This window comes from Mercenaria mercenaria, chromosome 9 (assembly GCF_021730395.1).
Source record: "Mercenaria mercenaria strain notata chromosome 9, MADL_Memer_1, whole genome shotgun sequence".
Classification (NCBI taxonomy): domain Eukaryota; kingdom Metazoa; phylum Mollusca; class Bivalvia; order Venerida; family Veneridae; genus Mercenaria; species Mercenaria mercenaria.
This window is the reverse complement of record NC_069369.1, coordinates 79,587,474-79,614,667: the sequence shown is the minus strand read 5'-3', so window position 1 is coordinate 79,614,667 and position 27,194 is coordinate 79,587,474. Positions and strand designations below refer to the sequence as shown.

The following is a 27,194-nucleotide window of genomic DNA, read 5'->3' as shown; positions in this document are numbered from 1 at the left end:
ACTGGGTCAGGTAAATCAAATAATTTCCTTTACTTACCTTATTTTTTCTTGTAATGGTTGTTTTCAGAGTGAAATTCTTTGGCTTTGTGGAGAATGTCAAAAAAATTAACAGGTATGTAGTAGTTCATGTTTCACAGCTTTAAAAAATTGCTGCCTGAGATTATGCATTGTTTGAGAGTTATGCTGTGAAGGTTTTTATTCTGTAAAGTAAAAATTTTGGACCATTAAGACAATTTTGTTGTAAATGAAAGTTATTGGAATACATACATTAACCATTTGATCCATATGATCAAAGGTTTACCCTTTCACCATCCATAACAGTGGCGGGGGATTTAGCTGTCTTTCAGACTGCCTTGTTATAACGAAACTAACTTTTTCAGGCATTTGAAGCTGAAATTGAAAGATGGGCTTCTGGGAAACGTGGTGGGAGACAGACACGGAAATTTAATGTATATGAAGACTTGCAGCAAGGAAGGGGACAAGGTAACTTTTAAAGTATCCACCGCCATTTAGTAGGAGGTAGACGCAGGCTACACATGTAGGAAGAGACATGGATAAATTGAGAACCATGGTCATCATTAGTGCATCTTTAATGTTTATCTAACATTTTGGAGCTTCCTATTGTACACGAATCTATTGTTTCAGAAATTAAAATCCAACAGAGGCTGATACATATTTGGAATCTTTCTTTTACTTTTCGTGAAGGTTAGGCCTGGTACAGAATTCATAAACACTTGTCAGGTTAACTGTAACAAATGTTGTTACATATCTTAAATATTCCATTGAAAAATGGCATTAAACTAATACATATCAAGTATAAACTAAAGTTGGGCATGAAAACTACAGTATGGCCTAAAAACAATATTGGCTGTGTATAGCTGTCTAAATTTATTAAATATTACAAAGATATGTAAAGCTCATACATTTGTATATATTTATATATCATGTACAAACAATTCAGAGATGAATATCAAGTATCAACGAGTATTCTTAAGTATTGTTAAGACATATAGGGAATAATCATACATTGGATTATTGTTAATAAACATAGAATGTTTTAGTAAGATAATGTCAAAGTTAAAAGACTAATTCAAGTTCAGATTGTCAGATTCAGGTGAGCCACTACACGGGCAATTTTAGCCCTTTTGTTTATATTTTTCTGCACCCAATTAGTGTTGGTGGGTTTTAGGTTTGGTCTTGTTCGTGCGTCCGTCTATCCGTTCGAAGTTTGTGACCACCTATCTCAAAAAGTACTTGATGTATTAAATTGATGAAACCTTGCATGAGTCATGATCATAATATGAACATGCGCACCTCCTGTTTATGTCATATTTCCAGAGTTATGGCCCCGGGAATAGTTAAAAATACACATTTTCACTGTGTGACGTGCCTAGCTCAAATAGAATTTGATATAGAGTAACGACACCTCATGAGTCTTAATCATGATATGAACTTGTGCACCTATTTTTCATTCGGCTCTGCCCCCTATTTCCAGAGTCATGGCCCCTGAAATAGTCAAAAATGCACATTTTCACCTAAGTGGGGACATACCCTGTGTGTTACAGACACATTCTAGTATCTAGTTTATTCTTCCAAACAATATGCCACAATAACACAATAAGTTATGCTGCGTTGTATGAAAGGATCGTGGGAGCTGCATAGGTCACAGGAAGTCACATATTTAATTATTTCTGTGTTGGCTTGTACTTTGTTGTGCTGCGCTTTCCTGTGGGGGATGGAGCTTCTCTTAAATTTACATTTGTCTGTATATTTGTCTCTGTATATCCGTCGATTTTAATATGTGTTGCATAAAGTATGTCCTAAATTCATCAAACATGCACATTATTCAGAATGTGAAGTTTTGTGTTTTTGTTCAGGATTCCACTCAGTAAGACGGAGTTACTGCCCTTGACAAAAAGAATATGCATATTAAAAAGGCCTTAAAGATCCCAGAAAGTATTTGACCTAGAGTCCTATAACATTATAGGATTGTTGCTCAGCATGTGAAATTACGTATCTGGGGTTTTGTTTGTTCCAGCCAGACCCGAGTTATGCCCTGGACGTAGTCAAAATAGGCATAAAGGGTCTAGAAGCTTGTTTTGCATGTGTCTCAAAGTATTTGACCTAGACTGATAAAACCTTATAGGAATATTATTCAGCATGTAAAGTTTGGCAATTATGATTTTATTTTGGATTAAGGATCAGTCAGACCAGAGTGATGGTCCTTTAAACATATGAATAAAGGGCTTAAAAATTTGTGCGACATACATTTCAAAAATACTTTATATCATTGAACCTTGAGTTTTGTTTGGGATTTCACTTGGAAAGACCATAGTTACGACCATTAACTTAGACAGAAAAAAATGTGTTACACATGTTACAAGAAGTTTTTGACACGGAGTCATAAAATTTTGCAGGAGAGTTGGTTAGCAAATGATTTCCAGAGAGTATGGTTTATAAAATCCTCCAACTCTTGTTCATTTGGTTGTGCCTGGTAGAGAAAATCCTTTAAACATTTTCAGCTCACCTGAGCACAAAGTGGTGAGCTATTGTGATCACGCTGTGTCAGTCGTGCTTGCGGCCGTCAAGTCGTCAGTCCGTCGTCAACATTTGTGTTTAAACGACATCTCCTCCAATACCAATGAATGGATTTTGATGAAACTTGGCTATGATGCTTCTTGGGTGGTCCTCTACCAAAGTTGTTCAGACGGTTTTGCTTGGTTGCACAAAGGGGCTGACAGAGCTAAAAATAGAAATAAAAACTTCAAACAACATCTTCTCCTAATCCGATGGCCTGATTTTGAAATAATTTCACACAAATGGTTCCTATGTCACCCTCTTCTAAGATTGTTCAAATTATACCGATTCGTCGAAAAACATGGCTTCTAGAGGGCGTGGTCACTTTTCCCTGTATGTACATAGTGGAAACCTGAAAAATCTTCTTGTATGAAACTGCTCGCCCGATTTTAGAATAATTTTACACAAATGGTCGTTGTGTGACCCTCTACCAAGATTGTTCAAATTATTTTGATTCGCAAAAAACATGGCCGCCAGAGGGTGTGGTCACTTTTCCCTATATGTAAATAGGGGAAACTTTAAAAATCTTCTTGTGTGAAACTGCTGGCCCGATTTTAAAATAATTTTACACAAATGGTCGTTGTGTGACCCTCTAGATTGTTCAAATTATTTTGATTCGTCAAAAAACATGGCCGCCAGAGGGTGTGGTCACTTTTCCCTATATGTAAATTGTGTGTGTGTTCGGGTTTAACGTCTTTTTCAACAATTTTTCAGTCGTATAAACGACGGTGTCTACTTGTAGCAGTGAGCACAATGCCCAACTTTATAGTGCTGCCTCACTGGAATATCACGCCGTAGACACGAGGCATGATACCCCACCCAGTCACATTATACTGACACCGGGCTGACCAGTCCTAGCACTACCCTCTTAATGCCGAGTGCCAAGCGAGGAAGCTACTAGTACCATTTTTTACGTCTTTGGTATGACGCGGCCGGGGATCGAACCCACGACCTCCCGCACTCGAAGCGGACGCTCTACCACTAGGCTACCGAGGCGGTTATATGTGTGACCCTGTACCAAGATTGTTTAGATTATTTTGATTTGTCAAAAAGCATGGCCGCCAGAGGGCTTGGTCACTTTTCTCTATATGTATATAGTTGAAACTTTAAAATTCTTTCTGTTTGAAACTGCAAGCCTGATTTTAAAATAATTTTACACTAATGGTTGTGTGACCCTCTATCAAGATTGTTCAAATTATTCCAATTCGTAAAAAACATGGCTGCCAGGGGGCGTGGTCACACTTCTTCTCTGAATCAATAATAGCTAGAGCCTTGATATTTGGCTTGTGATATCAGATTTGTAATGTCTACCATAATTGTTTAAATTATTGTCCTAGGTTTAAGAGTGTTTGTGACATGTATATAATATAGGCTAACAAAGAAGGAACCTAACTCTGTACTTCTACAAACACACCTGAAGCCTTGTACACAGGTGGGCGCTTTAGGGTCAATGACCCTCTTGTTTTGATGAAGTACCTGACATATGTTCATCAGATTTGGTCAGAAGCATCCTTTCTAAAATTTTAAATCTGTTTCGCTTGATGGAGAAGCCAGAACTTAACATAATCAGCATTGACTTAGTTTTAAACATTCTTGAATGAATTAATCTTAAGTTCCAGTTCGCGTCAAGAAAAATTATAAAATCCTAAAGTTGCTTGATATCTGACATGACTTTCTAGCTTGCCTGCCTTTTTTTCGACGTCAGCGTTGGTCGGTCGGTCGATATGTAGACCAATTCGTTGACAAAATATTTTCTGTTCCTTGTGCAATTACTGAATGCAAAAAGGGTGTCATTTCGTGTTCTACGAGCTCTTGTTTTGTTTAAGTCCATCTTTTCTCGAAAACTTTAACAACTATAGCTTTGAAACTTTGCACACTTGTTTATCATCATTAGATGACTAAGTATGCTAAGAAGAATAGTTCTGTTAAGTATTTAATCAGAAGTATGGCCCTTTTTATCCCCCTCCCCCCCCCCACCACCCTTCGAAGAAGGAGGGGTATATTGATTTGCAGATGTCAGTATGTCTCGGTCGGTCGGTCGGTTTGTAGACCAATCCGTTTCAGGATGATAACTCAAGAACGCTTAGGCCTAAGGTCATGAAAGTTGATAAGGCGATTGGTCATAACAAGCAGATGGCCGGTATTTATTTTGAGATCAGTAGGTCAAAGGTCAAGGTCATAGTGACCTAAAACAGTTAAATGGTTTCCGGAGGTTAACTCAAGAATGCTTAAGCCTAGGATCATGAAAATTGACAGGAAAGTTGGTCATGACTAGTAGATGACCCCTATTGATTTTAAAATCAATAGGTCAAAGGTCAAGGTCACAGTGACACGGAACATTCAAATGGTTACCAAATGATAACTCACGAATGCTTTGGGCTAGGATCATGGAAGTTGACGTGGAGATTGGTCATGTCCAGAAGATGACCCCTATTGTTTTTAAGGTCAGTAGGTCAGAGGTCAAGGTCACAGTGACCCTGATAGTGTATCATGCCACATGTCTACGCGGTGATATTCCAGTGAGGCAGCACTATAAAGTTGGGCATTGTGCTCGCTACTACAAGTAGACACCGTCGTTTATATGACTGAAAAACTGTTGAAAAAGACGTTAAACCCAAATACACATACACTGAACAGTTAAACAGTTTCTGAATGATAACACAAGAATGCTTGGGCCTAGGATCATGACAATTGATATGGTTGATCAAGATCAGTAGATGACCTCTATTGATTTTGAGGTCAGTCGGTCAAAGGTCAAGATAACAGTGACCCTGACCTAAATATTTACGTGGTTTCCGGACAGTAGCTTGAGAATGCTTGGGCCTAGGGTAATGGAACTTGATAGGGAGGTTGATCATGATCAGCAGATGAAGTTGAGGTCAATAGGTCAAAGGGCAAAGTCACAGTGACCCAGAACAGTTAAACGTTATCTGGATGATAACTTAAGAACGTTTAGGCTTAGGATCATGACACTTAATAGGGAGGTTGATCATGACTAGCAGATGACCGCTATATTTTTTAAGATCAATAGGTCAAAGGTCTAGGTCACATTTACCCAGAACAGTAGAACATTTGTATACAATGACAAAATAATTCCTGTTTCTTGTGCAATTACTGAATGCATCATGGGGGCCATTTCGTGTTCTACGAGCACTTGTTGTACTTGAATTTGATGTTCTTGGTTAAAAAATTTGCTAAGATCCACTTTTCCCCCAGAATAATAATTGCTACAGCTATTACTTTGCACACTTGTTTGTCTTTTTTTCTAAAACAATCAAAACTATTGCTGTAAAACTTGCAACATTTGTTCACCATCAAAATCTGACTGTACAGCAAGAAACAGAACTCTCCAAGAATTATGGCCGCTTTAGGACTTAAAAATACCGGATTTCTTTGTTAAGTTTTGCGTTTAGGTCAACTTTTCTCCTTTACCGTCAAATATATTGCTTTGAAATTTGGAGAAGTTATTTGTCATTAAAAACTGACAATGCACAACAAGTACCGTAAATCGCATTGCTTCTTGCAAGAATTATGGCCCCTTTTGGACTTAGAAAATCATAGGTAGGTCACTATTTCTATTATACAGAGACAAAAAATCAGATGAGCAAGGTGGTGCTATTGTGTTAAAATTATAGCTTTTTTGTACTTAGAAAATTAGAATTGCTTTGTTAAAATTTTTGTTTAGGACCACTTCACCTGAATGCTATAAGAACACTAGCTTTGAGAGTTGCAGACTTCTAAATCGTTATAAAATTAGTACGAAGGCCAAGAGCCTTAAGTTCGACTTGCAATTTGCCTGAAGTATGGCCCTTTAACTATATAGAAAATTTGATTTTCTTTTCATTTCGGTGCACATTTTTTGAATTCTAAAAGACCCATATCTTTGAAACATTCTTCACTTATTTATTGTCATTTATTTAGTGAGTAGGTCTAGAATCATAACTCCCTCTTGCATTTTTTTTAGAATTATGGGCCTTTTTCACTTTAGGAATCAGTATTTCTTGGTTGTTTATTAAGTTCGCTTTTCTTGAATACTTACATTACTTACATTTTTGTCATCAGTTAAGATGAGAAAGATGGCCAAGAACGGTAACTGGTAACTATTTTCTTGCATATTGTCCCGAACTTTCAGACGAGCGATGGCCCAATCAGGCGATGCTCTTGTTCATAATTATAATAGGTCAAAATTTGGCTTCATGGAAGCATGTATAAAACATGGATAGGAGTGGATTTTCTAAGTGTGATGGGGGTATAAAGGCATAAACTAAAACCAAGAGTGAACTAGAGTTGAGTTTAGTAAAGGAGATTTATATTGTAAGACTGAATGTCTAATGCCGCTCTAACTTCGTGATAAAAATATGTTTTTATATCATGATGTGATTGAGGTTTTTCCGTATATACTTTATATACTAGTTTCTTACGATTATTCTATATCGCATTGTTACCATGCAACATTTAAGGATTCGATGAATATTTGAAGTCTTGAAATTGGAACATCATAAAATCATAGAAAGAAAACGTTGTTTTTCATGAAAAATGCACAGTTTATAAAATAAGTACATAATTCTGAAATTCCAGTGTAAATTTAATGATAGAAGCTTGAATTTCCAAAAAAGGGATCACGGTAAGAGACGTCACTTTTGGACAGTTCAGTGCCTTTAAAATCCAATCATTTTCAAGAAAAGTTGCACATCTTTTTAATGCATTTGCAACTATGTGCGAGTACTGAAATTTTGAATAATAAGATTGATTATCTTTTCTAGAAATATTGAAAATTGATCGATTTTTTATGCCCCCGGCATCTACTGATGCAGGAGGCAAATAGTGATTGGTCTGTTCGTTAGTCCGTCCGTACGAGGTTAACCAAATGGGACCGTTTCGTCTAGCATCAATACCCCTTACTAGAATGTCTTGATACTTATGCAAATGTAACCTGTGACCATTCCTCATCTTCAGACATCACCTGACCTCAGTTTGACCTTGACCTCATTTTGGACTTAGGTTGCTTTATATGGGCCATCTCTTGGTTAACCAAATGGGACCGTTTCGTCTAGCATCAATACCCCTTACTAGAATGACTTGATACTAATGCAGATGTAACCTGTGACCATTCCTCATCTTCAGACATTACCTGACCTCAGTTTGACCTTGACCTTGAACTTGACCTCGTTTTGGACTTAGGTTGCTTTGTATCGACAAGGATGCCACCGGGGGCACCAAGCGTTTATTGAACGCAGCTTCTTGTTTCCGTTATTTTAAAGGGGAATAATTTCTTGTGAGTATTTGATGTTTGGAGCTGTAAAGGACAATGCGTTTAAACAAGTATTGGACCGAGTTTTTGTACCCCACGACAACAAAGTTGTAAGGGGGGGGGGAGGTATACTGGTTTCAGGTTGTCTGTCTGTCTGTCCGTCTGTCTATGTCCGTCCGTCTGTCTGTCCGTAGACGTAATCTTGTGCGCACCATCTCTCCTTATCCCCTTGACAGAATTTAATGAAACTTCACACAAGTGATCAGTACCAACAGTAGTTGTGCATAGGGCATGTTAGGTTCTTTTAGAAAAAAAATTTGCAGAGTTATGGGACTTTGTTTTTTTGTTACTATACTATATACATAGACACAATCTTGTGCGCACCATCTCTCCTCATTCCCTTGACACAATTTAATGAAACTTCACACAAGTGATCAGTACCAACAGTAGTTGTGCATGGGGCATGTTAGGTTCTTTTAGAAAAGAGGTTTGCAGAGTTATGGGACTTTGTTTTTTTGTTACTTTACCATGTTTACTATATACATAGACACAATCTTGTGCGCACCCTCTCTCCTCATCCCCTTGACACAATTTAATGAAACTTCACACAAGTGATCAGTAACAACAGTAGTTGTGCATGGGGCATGTTAGGTTCTTTCAGCGACAAAAATTGCAGAGTTATGGGACTTTGTTTCTTGTTAACATACTATGTACATACAGTCTGCATATGCAAACTTGTGCGTGCCTAATCTACCAAACCCTTGCACACAATTTAATGAAACCTCACACAAGTGATCAGTACCAACCCTAGTTGTGCATGGTGCATGTTACATTCTTTTAGATAAATATTCTGCATAGTTATGGGACTTTGTTTTTTGTTACCATACTGTATAGTATACATACAGTCTATATACATACAGTCCACATAATTATGCAATCTTGTGTGCGTCAAATTGCAGTGTACTGTATAAGTGCATGCGGGGGGTACATTCATCACCTTTAGTGATAGCTCTAGTTTAGTAAAGATGTTGTCCATTTAAAAACAATTGTGAGATGTTCAATTTAGGGTTCATAATATCTTTTTTATGGGATAATCTTGTCTTTTTCATGAAAGTCATTATATGTTCAAAGTTTAAAAATGTCAAACTATGAAGTATTGCATATTACGCCCAAATAGGAAAATGAGTCCTAAAATTAAAAGGTATGTTAGGTTGTCATTGATTTACTAATTCTTTTTCTATTTGTCAACAATACACATTTTGACTGATTGCCATTTGCAATCAAATCAAAGGGAAACAACTATTGTAAGCAGATGTACATAATTACTTTCATGAATTTAATCAATGAAAAGAGAATTATAAACATTATGAAAATGAGTTCTTACAATGTTTTGCAAGGAATAACGCATTTACCGACATTCTAGTCATTCAATACATGTTTTCCCGTTGTGTTCCGAACTGTCTCGTATTCATTTCAAGAAAGTTGTCCCCCTTTGAAAAATAATTCCATTTGTAAAGAAGTGAAAATAAACAATTTTCAAAATTCTTGAAACGTTGTTTAAGGTTGTAATTCGAAATTTCAGCACTCGCACCGTGCTGCAAATGCATCAAAACGAAGATGTGCAACATTTCTTTGACAATGGTGAGATTGTAAAGGCGCCACACTGTCTAGAGGTGTGACCATTTAATTTGGACCCTATTAGGGAATTCAAGCATCTATCAGTCAATTGACAATTTGTTTTTATACGCCCGTTTGAAAAACGGGACGTATTATGGGAACGCCCCTGGCAGGCGGATGGGCGGGCGGGCGGCAGCGTCCACAGACCTTGTCCGGAGCATATCTTCTACATGCATGGAGGGATTTTGATGAAACTTGGCACAATTGTTCACCATCATGAGACGGAGTGTCATGCGCAAGAACCAGGCCCCTAGGTCTAAGGTCAAGGTCACACTTAGAGGTCAAAGGTCAAATTCAAGAATGACTTTGTCCGGAGCATATCTTCTTCATGCATGGAAGGATTTTGATGGAAGGATTTTGATGAAAGTTGGCACAGTTATTCACCATCATGAGACGAAGTGTCATCCGCAAAAACCAGGTCCCTATGTCTAAGGTCAAGGTCACACTTAGAGGCCAAAGGATACAAGAATGTAAAATTCAAGAATGACTTTGTCCGGAGCATATCTTCTTCATGCATGGAAGGATTTTGATGTAGCTTGGCACAGTTGTTCACCATGATGAGAGGGAGTGTCATGCGCAAGAACCAGGTCCCTAGGGGTAAGGTCACACTTAGAGGTCAAAGGATACAAGAATGCAAACTTTGTCCGGAGCATATCTTCTTCATGCATGAAAGGACTTTGATATAGGTTGGCACAATTGTTCACCATCATGAGACGGAGTGTCATGCGCAAGAACCAGGTCCCTAGGGGTAAGGTGAAGGTCACACTTAGCGGTCAAGGAAACAAGAATGAAAACTTTGTCCGGAGCATTTCTTCTTCATGCATTGAGGGATTTTGATACAACTTGGCACAAATGTTCACAAGCATGAGACGGAGTGTCTTGCGCAAGAACCAGGTCCCTAGGTCTAAGGTCAAGGTCACACTTAGAGGCTAAAGGTCAGATACAAGAATGACTTTGTCCGGAGCATTTCTACTTCATGCATGGAGGGATTTTGATGTAACTTGGCACAATTGTAGACCATCATGAGACGGAGTGTCATGCACTGGTCCCTTCTTTTGAATTACTTCCGTTTGCTGTTACTATAAATAGCTTATATTGTAACTTTTTCATTACAAGTCGTTAGGAAAAATCGAGACCACTTTTCTGTAGTACAGCATGCATGTTACATCCAATTCTGAGGTGTATTTTGAGCTATCTCTACCAGGTCCTGGTAAAGATTTTTGTGTGGACTTGTAATTTTTTTTTTTTCTTAAAGATTAACTTCCCTTAGTTGTTACTACAAATAACTTACATTATAACTTTATTTATAATTGACCGTAGGGAAAAACCAAGACCACTTTTCTGTGGTACAACATTGATGTTACTTTCAAATTTTGGGTGTATTTGGGTATCTCTACCTGGTAATTTTTTTTTGTGGACTTAGAAAAATAAAAGAATTACAATAATTTCTAAAAAAAAACAAACATTGCAAACAACTAGAAAATTAAAATTCCATTTGCAAATACAGGTGCTAGTGTAAAGAAATTTGCTTTGACGGGCGTATATTGTGACATTCTGGCACTCTTGTTAGAAATAATATACCTATTTTATAACCTGTTCAATTTTCATGCCATACAACGTTTCCTTTCTATGATTTGATGATGTTCAATTTTCAAGACATCAAATACCCATCGAACCCTTAATTTGTACTAGTGATAAGATTGTCTTTTGAATCATTTTTTCATACTAAATGCAATTATTACCATTCTTTAAACTGTATGTCATACATATATTTAAGTAAAATAGGCAAGGTCAGTAGGGTAACTAGAAGCCATTTATGGTTCTTTTCTTCTGTGTTTCTTGAAGACGTTTTGTAATAGTCCATATCCCCCATCCCCACCGGACACCTGTTTAGTTCTTTCCTGTTTTGATAATTCAAGTCTGATGGATAGATTACTAATTGTACAAATTATTGTTTTACATCTAGATTGAATCCTATATGTATTGAAATATTTTAATGATCACAGATTTTGTTAGAAATTGAAAACGTCTAACACCTCATGTCGTATGATAGAAACCAAGCAGAAGTGACTGTCATGTGGAAAATGCTTGCATTTTGGAATATCCTTGTATATACTGATTAAAAATAGACCAAAGTTTGTTATTTCTCATAACATCAACATGCAGAATATAACATGTGACACATATATATCCCCACTAGAAAAGAGCGGTGGCATATTGTTTTGGTCATGTCAGTCGAGCAGTCCTTGGTGAGTAGGCGGCCCTTACGTTTTTGATTAAGTGCATGCAGGTAAACCTTTGACAGTCAATCTTCATTGATGATTGGCAGTTCTCAGTAGTTGTCTGCTTTTGTTTTGGATGAGTAAGGTGGATGTAAAGGTCACCTTGAGCTTAAGGCTGAAATAATTTTGTAGAAAATTCTTTTGCAATGATATCAAACTATACGGTGATTGCTTGTCGTCAGTAGATAACAACAATCAATTCGGTGGTCAAGAGGTCAAGGGTCGCGCTCATGGTGAAATTAGATTGTAAAACTGTTTTGTAGAATGTCTGGGCTGTAGATAGAAAGCAGTTTTCAATCAATAAATGGACAAATCATGGGATACCGAATCCAAGGGTCCATTACTTGTTGTCAACAGATGAGCGCTATTGTTACGGGGATCAAAGGTTAAGAATAATGGGACTGAAAATGGTTTTGATAATGCTTTTACCTACTACGTCAAACTCCTAAGTGTGAGTGTCTGTGGTCAGGAGAACACCTTTAATATTTTTAGGGTTATTAGGTTAAACATCATGGTTAAAGTGTGTTTTAGACTTTTATCATACCCGATACTTCCAACTAGCCATTGTGAGATGGGATGGAGGCATATATTTTTAATAGCATCTTGACATATGTTATTTTTGAACAACCATATTAAATCATATTTAATACTGTTACATGTCTGCCAATCTGTTCTTTTGAAAAACAAAGATATAGACATTGAATGTCAGTTGTCTGATAGGTTTTAACAGTTCAAAGCAATTTTACCACATGTCATCTCTTCTGCTTGGTAGATGATGACTCTGACTCGGAAACACAGTTCGACAAATCTGAACATATGGTGCAGCAAAAGTTGATCAGAAAAGAAAAAGTCAGAGAGGCAAACTATGTCTCACCATTCAAAGGTTTGCAACGTATACATGATTCAAAATATTGGTTGGAAGATGATGATATTGATAGGGCTAGTAGGATCATTAAAGACACTAATTCGGATATAAGTGGGTTAGAGGATGTTTGTGTTACAACAGTAGGACAGGCTACGAAGTGCACAGGAGAGTTTCTACAGATCCTACATTCTCATGGACATCATTGGGTCACGGCAACAACCATAGGATGTGACCCTGGTGTAATTAAAGTGTTTGACAGTATGTATCGTCATTTTGACAGCTTTTGTCTGAAACAGATAGTCAGAATGTCACCAGTAGATGAATCAGCAGCTATTACTGTTGAATTAGCGCAATTTCAAAAGCAGAAAAACAAAGCTGACTGTGGGCTTTTTGCTATTGCCGCTGCATTTAGTCTTGCTGTTAGACAAGATCCATCTAGAGATCGATATGATTTGAAACAAATGCGAAACCATTTGTATGGTTGTTTATCACAGAAGGCTTTATTGCCGTTTCCTGAATTTCCTGGCGATGTAACATCACAGCGTAGGAAGGTGTATATGGTAGCTATTTGCTGTCATTGTAAAGATTTACTTAATCTCACTGCAAACCAAACTGTGATACAATGCGAGGTTTGTGGAAGCTATTGTCATACTCCTAGGGAAAATAACTTTAATACTTGCTCTTTAAGTCTTGGTGGTATGAAATTATGTAGGACGTGTCATAATCAGTTAAATTAGAGAAATACATGAGAATGGTTTGAAAGCATATTGTTGTATTACCTGTATCATGATCTCGAATATATTATTGTGGCATATGATTTATGGGGAAATAATGTTGATAGTGACATAAATTGTTAAAAATATTATTCACTTCATTATTCCTATGTTCTCTTTGACTTCTATTGAAGCAAATATTTATAGAAAGAGTCTTTTTATGCACACATATTTTATCCAGAATCAGTTTTTATTTTAAGAAGGAACCAATTGATTTTCCATAAGTTTACCTAATCCATTCTACTTGTAGATTTTACTAGATTTTACTATTTTCTTCACTTTAAACAACCTCAGAGACAGTAATCTTTTGTATACTATTGGAGAGAGCATAGAGTGTCTTTGAACTGTGAAATTGAAACTGTTTTAAATTCACAGATGCGTAGTACCTTCGGTAAAAGTAAAGAAGCGTATATACTAAATTTACTTATGAATTATGCCTTCTTTGTACTCTAGTCTGTAAGAACACGGAAAATGTTTTTTGTTTCCCCGTATGTGGGAGATATATTGATTGGTGCTGTCTGTTAGTCTGTCCGTCAGTATGTCAGTCAGTCTGTTTGTCTGTCTCTATTTTACACAAAGATTAAAGTACTTCTCTGAAATTTCTGTTTGGATTTCAACCAAACTTTGTAAAAAAAGGGGTTAGTACCAAGGTTAGTTTTGCATATCTTTGGCATATTTTGGTTTAGTAATTGATTTTTGATTGAATGTGGTTTTCCACTTTTTCTATTTCCTTAAAGGTCAATTTTGATTAAGTTTTTCTAGACAACTTCTTCTATACTACCGATTTGATTTCAATGAAACTTTATAGTACCAAGCTTATGTACGCATATTTTATGGGATTTGGTTGATTATACAATATTCTATTTACTTTTGATGGCTTCCCGTTGTATTTTCTTTAGAAATTAATTGTACCGCTTAATGTTTGTGTTTGTCCTACTACCAGCACATCTTTGTGTTACACCAAGAAGTTGCATATTTATTTTGATTTCCTACCACGTGGAGAGAAAGACAAGGTTATCCGGGAAAGAGATCACCTTACCTTTTCATATTGACGTCAAAATTTGACGTCCTGTTATGATTTCATGGTGTATGGGCGAATTTTTTATAGATGAAATATTTCAATTATATCAAGGTAAGAAAAATGATATAACAAGTCTGCATGTGTAAGGCAGGTCCTTTCCCAACCTTACAGTTGAAGTTACGGAAAGCATGAATGACTAAGAATCTTTTAATCCTGCCATTTAAATGAAGCTGTATTTGGAGATATGCGTGTTTTTCAAAACCAGTCTCTTGTCACAGTTGGAGTAAAGATAAGTAGGTAACATTTGTGTTTTCTATGCACACTTTTCTTCATATTTTTTGTACGTTATGTGTTCAGGCTACAATGAAAATGTTAAGTGATGAAAACACTTTAAGGAGGCATAAATGATATTTTGCTTCTTGTTGTTAACCCATTAGGTTAAGTATGAAATGTCATGTAATGCATTACTTGAATAGTTCAGATGTGGAAAACACCTCTGTACAATATGCAGATTAGGTTGTTTTCTCAGTTAAAATGTTTGTTACTTTTTTTGTAATTATGTATTGTACATTATTTTGAAGTTGTAAGGGTTTAAATGTCAGTGATTGATTTTTGAAGCGTAGTTTGTTTTACAATTATCTCTTTTTCATGTTTGGTATATTGAGGCTCTTTGATAAAAGTATGAACTAAATACAACTGTGAAGTTGTCAGTCCGTCCGATTAGCTCCCTTGAGTCCAAAACTTTGAAATCCAAGGGCAAGGTGTATAATGGCAGACAATGTCATTCTTTCTCCACCTTTTATTTATGTATCTAAGTTGTCAGGTACTTGTGCAGTGAAAACATTAAAACTGGTAAAGAATACAGGTAACTGACCTTCGTCACATAGCGGAAATACCGTTGAAAATGGTATTAAACCTATCGTATTAACTCTTTAAATTATCAGCAGAATAAAAGTTGTATTGTATACACTGGCAAAATAGTCGCTTAAAAGTCAGAACCTCGTTGTTTCTTTGTCTGTCATTAATTAAGTTTTATGGGACCTTCATTGCCGAGCGGTTTATGTCGCTGACTTAATATCACTTTCCCTTCGGTGCATGGGTTCGAAACTGTGTTTGTGGGTAAGGTAGAGTTCTTTTTGCGAGGAAGTCATCCAGCTGGTTTACAGAATATTGATTGTTCTACCCAAGTGTTGTTTTGGCACGAAATAATGCCAAAGAGGTACCCGGGTTCTTCCTTCACCATCAGTAGCTGGAATAGTCACACCGTAATTGTGTTAATGTGACTCTAAAAAGCAAAAAAAAAAAAAAAAAAAAATAAAAACACACAGTTTGTTCTGTTACGGTTTATTAGGAGTGCTAAAAGTATTTTGTGTCTTTCAAATTTTACCTACTTTTATTTTGATGACATGTGCAATTTGAATATAAACTGACACAGGCGTTACTGCTGTAAAGCCTATTTTTAATGTCCCTATTATTATATTATTTTTAAAATCATGCTTTAATATAGATTATTGTTGTTGTAACCTTTTTTTGTAGTGTTCCTTCTTTTGAACCTAATTTTAGCTCGGCTATTCAAGGAATAGGTAGAGCTATTGGACTCACTAATGCGCCGGCGTCCCGATTTGGTTAAGTTTTTGTATGTAAGCTGGTATACTATCTTAGTAACCACTTACGGGAATGGATTGAAACTTCACACACTTATTCACTGTGATAAACTTACTTACATTGCACAGGTTCCATAACTCTAATTTGCTTTTTAAAAAAAATATGCCCCTTTTTCTACTTAGAAATGTTTGGTTAAGGTTTTATGTCTTACAGTTTTCTTAGTCGTGCCCTTAAAAGTTAGGCCCTTGTTGCTCTAACTTCAGACAAGTTGTTGAGTACATTGGTGTAATTGTACCTTAAATTTACCTTAATTTTATGTTTTGCTTTATTTATCTGTTACTTTTGCACTAACGTTAGAGCCTTTCTTAGCGGGGATTTTATTAGTCTCCTACTGGTTGAAAACCAGTTTCGGGGACTATAGGAGTGCGCTTTTCCGTCCGTCCATCATTCTGTCATTCCGTTATTGTGTCCGTCTTTCCGTCCGCCCGTCCGTCCGTCCGTCCGCAATTTCGTGTCCGGTCCATAACTCTGTCATCCATGAAGGGATTTTAATATTACTTGGCACAAATGTTCCCCATGATGAGACGACGTGTCATGCGCAAAACCCGGGCCCCTACCTGAAAGGTCAAGTTTTGACAATTTGAGGTCAAAGGTCAACAGAGCTTTTTTCCTGTCCGGTCCATAAATCTATCATCCTTCCGTCCGTCCGCAATTTCGTGTCCGGTCCATAACTCTGTCATCCATGAAGGGATTTTAATATTACTTGGCACAAATGTTCCCCATGATGAGACGACATGTCATGCGCAAAACCCGGGCCCCTACCTGAAAGGTCAAGTTTTGACAATTTGAGGTCAAAGGTCAACAGAGCTTTTTTCCTGTCCGGTCCATAAAACTATCATCCATGAAGGGATTTTAATATAACTTGGCACAAATGTACCTCATAATAAGACGATGTGTCATGCACAACTTCCAGACCCCTACCTCAAAGGTCAAGGTCACACTTGGCAGTCAAATGGTAAAATGGCATGAACAGGGTCTGTTTCGTGTCCGGTCCATAACTCTGCCATCCATGAAGGGATTGTAATATTACTTGGCACAAATGTTCCCCATGATGAGATGATGTGTCATGCGCAAAACCCTGATCCCTAGCTCAAAGGTCAAAGTCCCAATTGGAGGTCAAAGCTCAATAGGGTTTTTTTCCTGTCCGGTCCAGAACTCTGACATCCATCAAGGGATTTTAATATTACTTGGCATAGATGTTACCCATGATGAAACGACGTGTCATGCGCAACACCCAGAACCCAAGCTTAAAGGTCAAGGTCGCACTTGGAGATCAAAGGTTAATGGGACATTTTTCCTGTCCGGTGTATAACTTTGTCATGCAAAACAGGGTTTGGATATTACATGGCACAAATGTTTACCACTATGAGAGGGAGTGTCATGCACAAGAACCTAGGTTGAAGGTCAAGGTCACACTCAGGTGCCAACGGTCAGATACAAGAATGACTTTGTCTGGAAAACTTCTTCATGCATCGAGGGATTTTAAAGTAACTTGACATAAATGTTCACTATCATGAGAAAGATTGTTGTGAGCAAAAACCAGTCCCTAGGTCTAAGGTCAAGGTCAAGCTTAGAGGTCAAATTCCAAATTCAAGAATGACTTTGTCCGGAGCATTTCTTCTTTATGCATGGAGGGATTTTGATGTAACTTGGCACAAATGTTCACCACCATGAGGCACTCTCGTTTTTAGCTCATCTGATTTTTTGAAAAAAAAAGATGAGTTATTGTCATCACTTGAGCGGTGTCTGCGTCGGCGTTGCCTGGTTAAGTTTTATGTTTAGGTCAGCTATTCTCCTAAACTATCAAAGCTATTGCTTTGAAACTTGCAACACTTGTTCGCCATCATAAGCTGACCCTGTACAACAAGAAACATAACTCCATCCTGCTTTTTGCAAGATTTATGGCCCCTTTTGTACTTAGAAAATATCAGATTTCTTGGTTAAGTTTTATGTTTAGGTCAACTTTTCTCCTAAACTGTCAAAGCTATTGCTTTGAAACTTGCAACACTTGTTCACCATCATAAGCTGACCCTGTACAGCAAGAAACATATCTCCATCCTGCTTTTTGCAAGATTAATGGCCCCTTTTGTACTTAGAAAATATCAGTTTTCGTGGTTAAGTTTTATGTTTAGGTCAGCTTTTCTCCTAAACTATCAAAGCTATTGCTTTAAAACTTGCAACACTTGTTTACCATCATAATCTGACCCTGTACAGCAAGAAACATAACTCTGTTTTGCTTTTCACAAGATTTATGGCCCCTTTTGGACTTAGAAAATATCAGATTTCTTGGTTAAGTTTTATGTTTAGGTCAACTTTTTCTCTTAAACTATCAAAGCTATTGCTTTGAAACTTGCAACACTTGTTCACCATCATAATCTGACCCTGTACAGCAAGAAACATAACTCTGTTTTGCTTTTTACAAGATTTATGGCCCCTTTTGGACTTAGAAAATATCAGATTTCTTGGTTAAGTTTTATGTTTAGGTCAACTTTTTCTCTTAAACTATCAAAGCTATTGCTTTGAAACTTGCAACACTTGTTCACCATCTTAAGCTGACCCAGTACAGCAAGAAACATAACTCTGTCCTGCCTTTTGCCAGATTTATGGCCCCTTTTGGACTTAGAAAATATCAGATTTCTTGGTTAAGTTTTATTTTTAGGTTAACTTTTTCTCTTAAACTATCAAAGCTATTGCTTTGAAACTTGCAACACTTGTTCACCATCATAAGCTGACCCTGTACAGCAAGAAACAAAACTCCATCGTGCTTTTTTCAAGAATTATTGCCCCTTTTGGACTTTTGGAAAATCAGTTTTCTTGGTTGAGTACTATGTTTAGGTCCGCTTTTCTCATAAACTATCAAAGCTATTGCTTTAAAACTTGCAACACTTGTTCACCATCATAAGTTGACCATGTACCACAAGAAACATAACTCTGTCCTGCTTTTTGCAAGACTTATGGCCCCTTTTGGACTTAGAAAATATCAGATTTATTGGTTAAGTTTTATGTTTAGGTCAGCTTTTCTCCTAAACTACTCAAGTTATTGCTTTGAAATTTGCAACAGTTGTTCACCATCATAAGCTCACTATGTACATCAAAAAACATAACTCCATCCTGCTTTTTGCAAGAATTATGACCCTTTTTTGAAAATCATGAGTAGGACAATTTTTCTGTTATACAAAAAAATCAGATGAGCGTCAGCACCCGCAAGGCGGTGCTCTTGTTTAGAGTTATTTCCCTTAGTTTTACTGTAAATGGCTTATATTGTAACTTACTTATTACAGGCCGTAGGGAAAAAATAGAGACCAGTTTTCTGTGGTACAACATGCATGTTGCATCCAATTTTTAGGTGTATTTTGACCTATCTCTACCTGGTAAAGAGTTTTGTGGACTTTAAAGGATTTTCTTTTACCTTTTTGATAATCGGCCAGATATGCTATATGAAAACAACGATAGGGTTTTATATATACAAATTTTAATCCAAGTCTTTTGTTTATAGCATACTGTATATATATAGTACACTATTGTTTATGCATCATTGACAGATATCAGTTCATTGTACTATACTGCAGTAGAGAAAATTAGGTGCATTCCAGTAGGGGACTTTGTATTGCATGGCAATACTTCATTCACTTGTTTACATTGTGTTGTTTAGCTTGTTGAAAATAGGGTAAGTGCGAGGTTGGCATGCCCTAAACGTGTTTAATCCCCCATTTTCGTTTATTTAGGTTACTGACCGTTCCAGGGCAGTGCCCCTATTTTCAACAGGTTGTTTTGTCCGTCTTGTATTGTGTGTTGCGTATGTTTTCTTAAAATAAACTTTGACATTGACATTGACTTAGTGGCCTACTTTCACATTTAATTTGGAGCATAGTTTTGTGTTCCGAAATGAAATTTGACCTTGATTTTGACCTAATGACCTACTTTCACATTTCTCAAGCTACAGCCTTCCAATTTGGACCAAATGCATTGTTTTGTATACTGAAATGAACTTTGACCTTGACATTGTAGTCCTGTTTGGCGCCATATAACTTATTCTGTGTTGGTGCGCCTTAAAACCCAAATAAATAAATAAAATGATATTGACCTAGTGACCTACTTTCACATTTTTTAAGGTACATGCGTAGTTTTGTGTTCCGAAATGAAATTTGACCTTGATTTTGACCTAGTGACCTACTTTCACAATTCTTAAGCTACAGCCTTCAAATTTGGACCACATGCATAGTTTTGTGTACCGAAATGAACTTGGACCTTGATTTTGAACTAGTGACCTACTTTCACAGGCTTCAAATTTGGAACACATGCATAGTTTTGTGTTCTGAATTGAAATTTGACCTTGATATTGACCCAGTGACCTACTTTCACAATTCTTGAGCTACAGCCTTCAGATTTGGACCACATCATACTTGCACAAATCTTGTATTTGTATAATATCTCAGTTCCTTTCGGTAACTGGCCAGATCCCATCATGGGTTCTAGAGTTATGGCCGCTTAAATGGCCAGAATTTGCTATTTTTGGATTGTGAAGAAGATAGAGACCACATTTTGCAATCAGTTTTAATCAAATTTGCACACAACTTGTATTGGCATGATATCTCCATTCCTTTAGAAAACTGGCCAGATCCCATCATGGGTTCGATAGGGCACAAAATTGGCCCAATTTGGTGACATACCTTCCAATTGTCACAAGCATAACATCAAGTAACATAATGTAACTTTACGTAACATGCTTGTTACATCTGTATATCACTACCAAAGATGTTTTAGTAGTGTTTAGCTCAGTAGGGAGAGCGTTGGTCTACGAATCGCAGAGTCGCGAGTTCGATCCGCGGTTCAGTGTGACGATATGATAAAAGACATTGTGTCTGAAATCATTCGTCCTCCACTTCTGGTACTTCACGTGGGGAGGGGAAGTTGGCAGTTACTTGCGGAGAACAGGTTTGTCCTGATACAGAATCCAGGAACGTTGGTTATGTTAACTGCCCGCCGTTAATAAAAGAATAAGCTTGTTTACACCTTAGAAACACATTTTTATGCCCCCAGTTTTTGAACCGTCTGTCAGTCTGTCGGTCTGTCGGTCTGTCAGTCTGTCAGTCTGTCCGCAATTTTCGTGTCCGGTCCATATCTTTGTCATCGATGGATGGATTTTCAAATAACTTGGCATGAATGTGTACCACAGTAAGACGACGTGTCGCGCGCAAGACCCAGGTCCGTAGCTCAAAGGTCAAGGTCACACTTAGACATTAAAGGAGAGTGCATTGATGGGCGTGACCGGTCCATATCTTTGTCATCGATGGATGGATTTTCAAATAACTTGGCATGAATGTGTACCACAGTAAGACGACGTGTCGCGCGCAAGACCCAGGTCCGTAGCTCAAAGGTCAAGGTCACACTTAGACATTAAAGGATAGTGCATTGATGGGCGTGTCCGGTCCATATCTTTGTCATCGATGGATGGATTTTCAAATAACTTGGCATGAATGTGTACCACAGTAAGACGACGTGTCGCGCGCAAGACCCAGGTCCGTAGCTCAAAGGTCAAGGTCACACTTAGACATTAAAGGATAGTGCATTGATGGGCGTGTCCGGTCCATATCTTTGTCAACCATGGATGGATTTTCAAATAACTTGGCATGAATGTGTACCACAGTAAGACGACGTGTCGCGCGCAAGACCCAGGTCCGTAGCTCAAAGGTCAAGGTCACACTTAGACGTTAAAGGTCATTTTTCATGATAGTGCATTGATGGGCGTGTCCGGTCCATATCTTTGTCCTTCATGCATGGATTTTAAAATAACTACGCATGAATGTGTGGCACAGTAAGACGACGTGTCGCGCGCAAGACCCAGCTCCGTAGGTCAAAGGTCCTAAACTCTAACATCGGCCATAACTACTCATTCAAAGTGCCATCGGGGGCATATGTCATCCTATGGAGACAGCTCTTCTTCATTTCTTTCTTCATAAAACTTGGTCAGAATGTTTGTTATCATGAAGTGTTGGATGAATTCAGATCTTGGTTACGTGGGGTTAAAAATTAGGTCACTAGGTCAAATCAGAAGAAAAGCTTATATACACTGTAGAGGCCACCTTTTTGCTCCAATCTTCCCGAAACTTTGTCAGAATGTTTGTTTTCATAATGTTTGGACAAGTTCCAATCTGGGTCATGTGGAATAAAAAAAACTATGTCACTAGGTCAAATCAAAGAAAATGCTTGTTTACAATTGAGAGACCACGTTTTTGGTCCAAAGTTAATGAAAATTTGTCAGAATTTGTCTCCATGAAATCACTAGGTAAAACATGTTTACACTTTTTTGGTGGTGAGCGACCTAGGGCCATCTTGGCCGTCTTTTATAATACAATTTTTAGGCCATATAAAGAAGAATTTACAAGACTAGACATTGCTCATCTTTCATAAGGCATTTTCCTTGTTTAAAGGGCTTTTTTGATTAAAGGTTGTTTTAAGCTTAAACATGCGAAAAGAAGAGCTTGTGTTTCCGAATTTTTGGAAACAATTTGTTAAGGATATATATATATATATATATATATATATATATATTATATGTATTTTAAGGATATATAGGAAATTTTTTTTTAAATCTTCTTGTCTGAAAGTTCAAGGCGTATGCCTTTGGTATTTTGTATGTATCATTGTCTAGCTGATCTCAAAGAAGATTGTTCGAATTATGCCTCTTGGGTAAAAAGAGGCCCCGCCCCAGGGGTCACTTGATATATGAGTTATATAGGAAAAAAATACTTCAAATATTATCAGATCAAATTTCCAAGACTGTTTAATTATATTTATCTGATGACCCAAAGTGATAAGGGTCACCCGACTGAACTTGACCTACTGACTTACTTTCTTGTTTTTCAAGATACAACCTTGAAATTCGGATGACATGTACAGTTTGCACACCGATCTTAAAACTGACTTTCAGTGACCATGAATGTGACCCACTGACCTACTTTCTTGTTTTTTAAGATACAGCCTTGAAATTTGGATGGCATGTACAGTTTTGCACACTGTTCTTAAAACTGACTTTCAGTGACCATGAATATGACCTACTGACCTACTTTCTTGTTTTTGAAGCTTTAGCAAAGAAATTTGTTCAAGCAAGCAACGTTACTCAGGTGAGCGATATAGGGTCATCGTGCGTTCGTGCGTGCGTCCGTCCGAATTTCTTTGTCCGGACCATAAGTTTCTCATTGATTGTTGGATTTTAAAATAACTTGGCACAGTTGTACACCACCATGAGACGGCGTGTGGCGCGCAACACCCGTGTCAATATCTTAAAGATCAAGGTCACACTTGGAGTTTGAAGGTCAAATATGGGTATAATTGACCTTGTCCGGAAAATAACTTCGTCATTGACTTTGGGGTTTTAAAATAATTTGGCACAATTGTTCACAACCATGAGACTGCGTGTCACGCGCAACACCCTTGTCAGTTGTTTTATTTAGCACAAATGTTTGTCTCAGTGAGACAAATTTTCGTGTGCAACTCCCAGTCCTTTTGACAGCTGGCGGGCTCGACATGTTGCCCTTGTTTCTAAATATATCTCTTAGACATTTTGAAGGATTTTTTTGTCATTAATGCAGCAAACTAATTTTTAAAACTCATGTATAGAAATTATCTAGATGTAAAGACGTTTTTTTCCATTGAAAAAAAGGGATGGGAGTAATTAAATTAACATGCCAACAGTTTCGTTAGTGTCTTTATTGCTTGTATGATTATGATATCACCCTGTAAGACCAAATAACTTTAATGTGATATATGTTTTATAAAGTAACTCCATTATTAGCCCGACTTTTCGAAGAAAAAGTAGAGCTACTGCACTCGCCCTGGGGTTGGCGTCGCCGTTGCTTAAGTCAAATATCGTAATTACTATCAAAGCTATTGACTGGAAACTTCAAACATTTATTTACTTAACTCAAATTCTACACAGGGAAAAACAATCCCCATAACTCCGTTTTGAATTTTGGCTGAGTTATTCCCCTTCTTAAGTTGGAATTGTTTGGTTAAATAGTTTGATAAATAACCTATACTGTGTTGGTGCGCCGTAAAACCTAAATTTATAAATAAATAAATAAATAAATAAACTCGAATATCTCTTGTTACTATCAAACCTTTTGACATGAAACTTAAAAAAAGTTGTTTGCTATCAAAGTCTACACGAGGATAAACAATCTCGATAACTCCGATTTAAATTTTGACAGAGTTATGCCCCTTGTTAAATTAGAATGTTTTCGTTAGGTTTTGATAAAGGCAAAGATCTTTGTTAATGTCAAGGCCTTTAACTTGGAACTTAAAATAGTTATTCACTATCAAAGTCTATACCAGGAGAAACCCTACACATTACTCTGATTAAACTTTTAACAGAGTAATGCCCCTTGTTAACTTAGAATGATTTCATTAGTTTTTGATGAAGTCAGATATCTCTCTTACTGTCAAAGCTTTTTACTTGAAATAGTTATTTACTATTAAAATCTACACCAGGAGAAACAATCTCCATAATACTGATATGAATTTTGACAGACTTATGCCCCTTTTTAGAGTTTTTACTGGCACAGCTCTAATTCGGATCAAGCACTGGGAAAAGTCGAGCGTGCTTTCTTACGGACAGCTCTTGTTTCAGTTTTACTTAATTTTAGAAATGCTTAAATAGTGGGCGAAGAAAATGCCAAATGAAAGAAAAACAAGTGCTGTTATCCGTACTTCTTTCTGCTCCTATTTGGAATTTAAACTCACAGAATATGCAAAATATTAACTGTAGAAAAGAATTGATCCCACATCCTGGTAACATTTTGATTTTTGTGATAAAAAGAAGTCATGTCACGTTTCTTGTCTGTTATCCTATTGACTGTATAAGAAGTGTTGTTCTTGTGCTGTGGTTTTATTTCTGCTTCAATTTTAGTATTCATTTTACATAGATATAAAACTATGATGTACAATTTTCACTAAATAAAGCTGCAATTGTTAGTAATACATAATTATTAGAGAAATAAAGACAAATGTTTGGAAGAATATTTTTAATGATTTGCAGATTCCCAGTGCCGTACATATTTTAAATCACTATACATATGGGAGTAATTAAGAATGACTGTCTTACAGGCAAGAGGACCTGTGTTGATTATAAGTGATTGATTTACCATGAATAAGCTGTTTATGACATGGTTGTCGGCAGAAGGTTTTGACAGGATTGTTTACAAATGTTTTCGACGTTGAAGAATTCCACCTTCCTTGCATTGCCGTAAATAAGCCAGATCGACGTTCAATCTATAATGCAAAATTATACAATTTCAATCCCTAAGAGGATGAATGGGGATTTGTACATTGCACTGTTTTTCTGCTTAGCTATACACTTGCCCCTTGACACAAATTTGTATCATGCGTATCTCAAAACGTATTAAGAGCTAGATAATGAACCGTCATAGAATTGTTATTTAGCATATTCAGCATTTAGAAGTTGCAATCTGGCAAAAGTGCTGACCAATTCAAAGTCATCTTTCTGTATAATGGGATTTCCGATATTGCTATTTTTATTTCCACCAATTTATTTGTATTGAACCAGTCAGACGACTTGTTTCAACAAGCCTTTGGCTAAAAGGGACAAACCAACATATTTCATACATTATACGGACCAATATATCTCAGAGGAACACGTACTTAGCAATGAATAAATATCATTAAGGCACTTAACCTCCAGTCCCCACAGTCCCCATCACAAAGGCTTTTCAATATTGAACGAAAAAATAGGAAAAACAAATAATTTTCATATGTTTCCATAATATATAAAAACAGGTATTCAAAAAAAAAAAAAAAAAAAAAAACCTATTCAAAACAAAAAATACTCCAGCAACTTCAGCAAATAATGGGTCTCAGGCGAAAGCTAAAATGCATAATAAGATACCCCATCCACTTTTTGGCTAGTAAGATAAAAATAATTCGTCTCCCAAATGTGCACAATTATTTTAATACAGAGGTAAGAGCACTTTGGTACAATGGATCTGAATATAAATTTAAAATAGGACCCCCATTCTCACGCATTTTTTGTATTATTTTTACTATAAAAATGAATGTTACCTTTCTTGTATTAATTTAAGTAAAAAAACCTATATGAAATATAAAACACTAATAACCGCAGCGAGTAATGGGTCTAAAGTAAAATTCTAATTTTTGGTGGCCATCTTGGATTCTGAAAAACGTACCATGATTTTAGCCAATCACCTGATAGATTCCAGCTCTAAACATTTTGGTGAAATTACGAGGGGACCTTTTTGCACACAAATTTCCCCAGACATTAAACTAACGAGGAGGCTACTTTATACTGTTTTTTAACATTGAAATGTCCTTTAAATCCCTCGCCGAAGGCGGAGGGATATAGTTTCTGTCGTCCGTCCGTCTGTCTCTCCATTTGTCCGTCCGTCTGGAGTCATATCTAGGAAATGGTTTTGAATGTATTAATAAAACTTCATACACATGTATATATTCACCACTATAGGGAAGTGCGGCCTGTCAAGTTTCAATCAGATTGCCCATGTAACACCAGAGCTATGGCCCTTAGTAGTTACGAGTGTTAATTGTATAGGGCAATTTCTGCTTCATAACTTGTGACATATTTGACATAGAACTATGAAACTTAAAATGAGTTTAGGCCACCATAATGTGGTAGTGCACACAAAATTTTGCCAGGATCTGTGTAGTAATTTCAGAGTTACTGCCCTTCAAATGTGTAAAAATCCACATTTGTACATAACAAACTAACGAATTGGTAGACTTTCATTAAACTATTTCCATGAACATTATTATCAACATGTGAAGTTGTGTGCCCACACCTGGTCACCCCCAACGCCTAAGGTCTATTGTCAAATTTTTAGCTCACCAGAGCAGTGCTCAAGGTGAGCTATTGTGATCTGTCATTGTCCGGCGTCCGTCGTGCGTCAACATTTGCCTTATGAACACTCTAGAGGCCACATTTGTGACCCAATCTTTATGAATCTTAGTCAGAATGTTAGTCTTCATGATCTCTAGGTCAAGTTCGCAAATGGGTCATGTGGGTCAAAAACTAGGTCAGTAGGTCGGATCAAAG

At 36.9% G+C, this 27,194-nt stretch overlaps 1 protein-coding gene across 1 annotated transcript in view; it reads left to right on the top strand.

The window, feature by feature from the left end:
- Positions 1 to 381: 381 nt before the first annotated feature.
- LOC123547551 (protein mono-ADP-ribosyltransferase PARP14-like) overlaps positions 382 to 27,194 on the top strand; it is a 97,661-nt gene continuing 70,848 nt past the window's right edge. The window contains exon 1 of the mRNA XM_053551820.1: positions 382 to 483. The gene's annotated coding sequence lies outside the window, so the exon portion shown is untranslated. The remainder of the gene's footprint in view (positions 484 to 27,194) is intronic.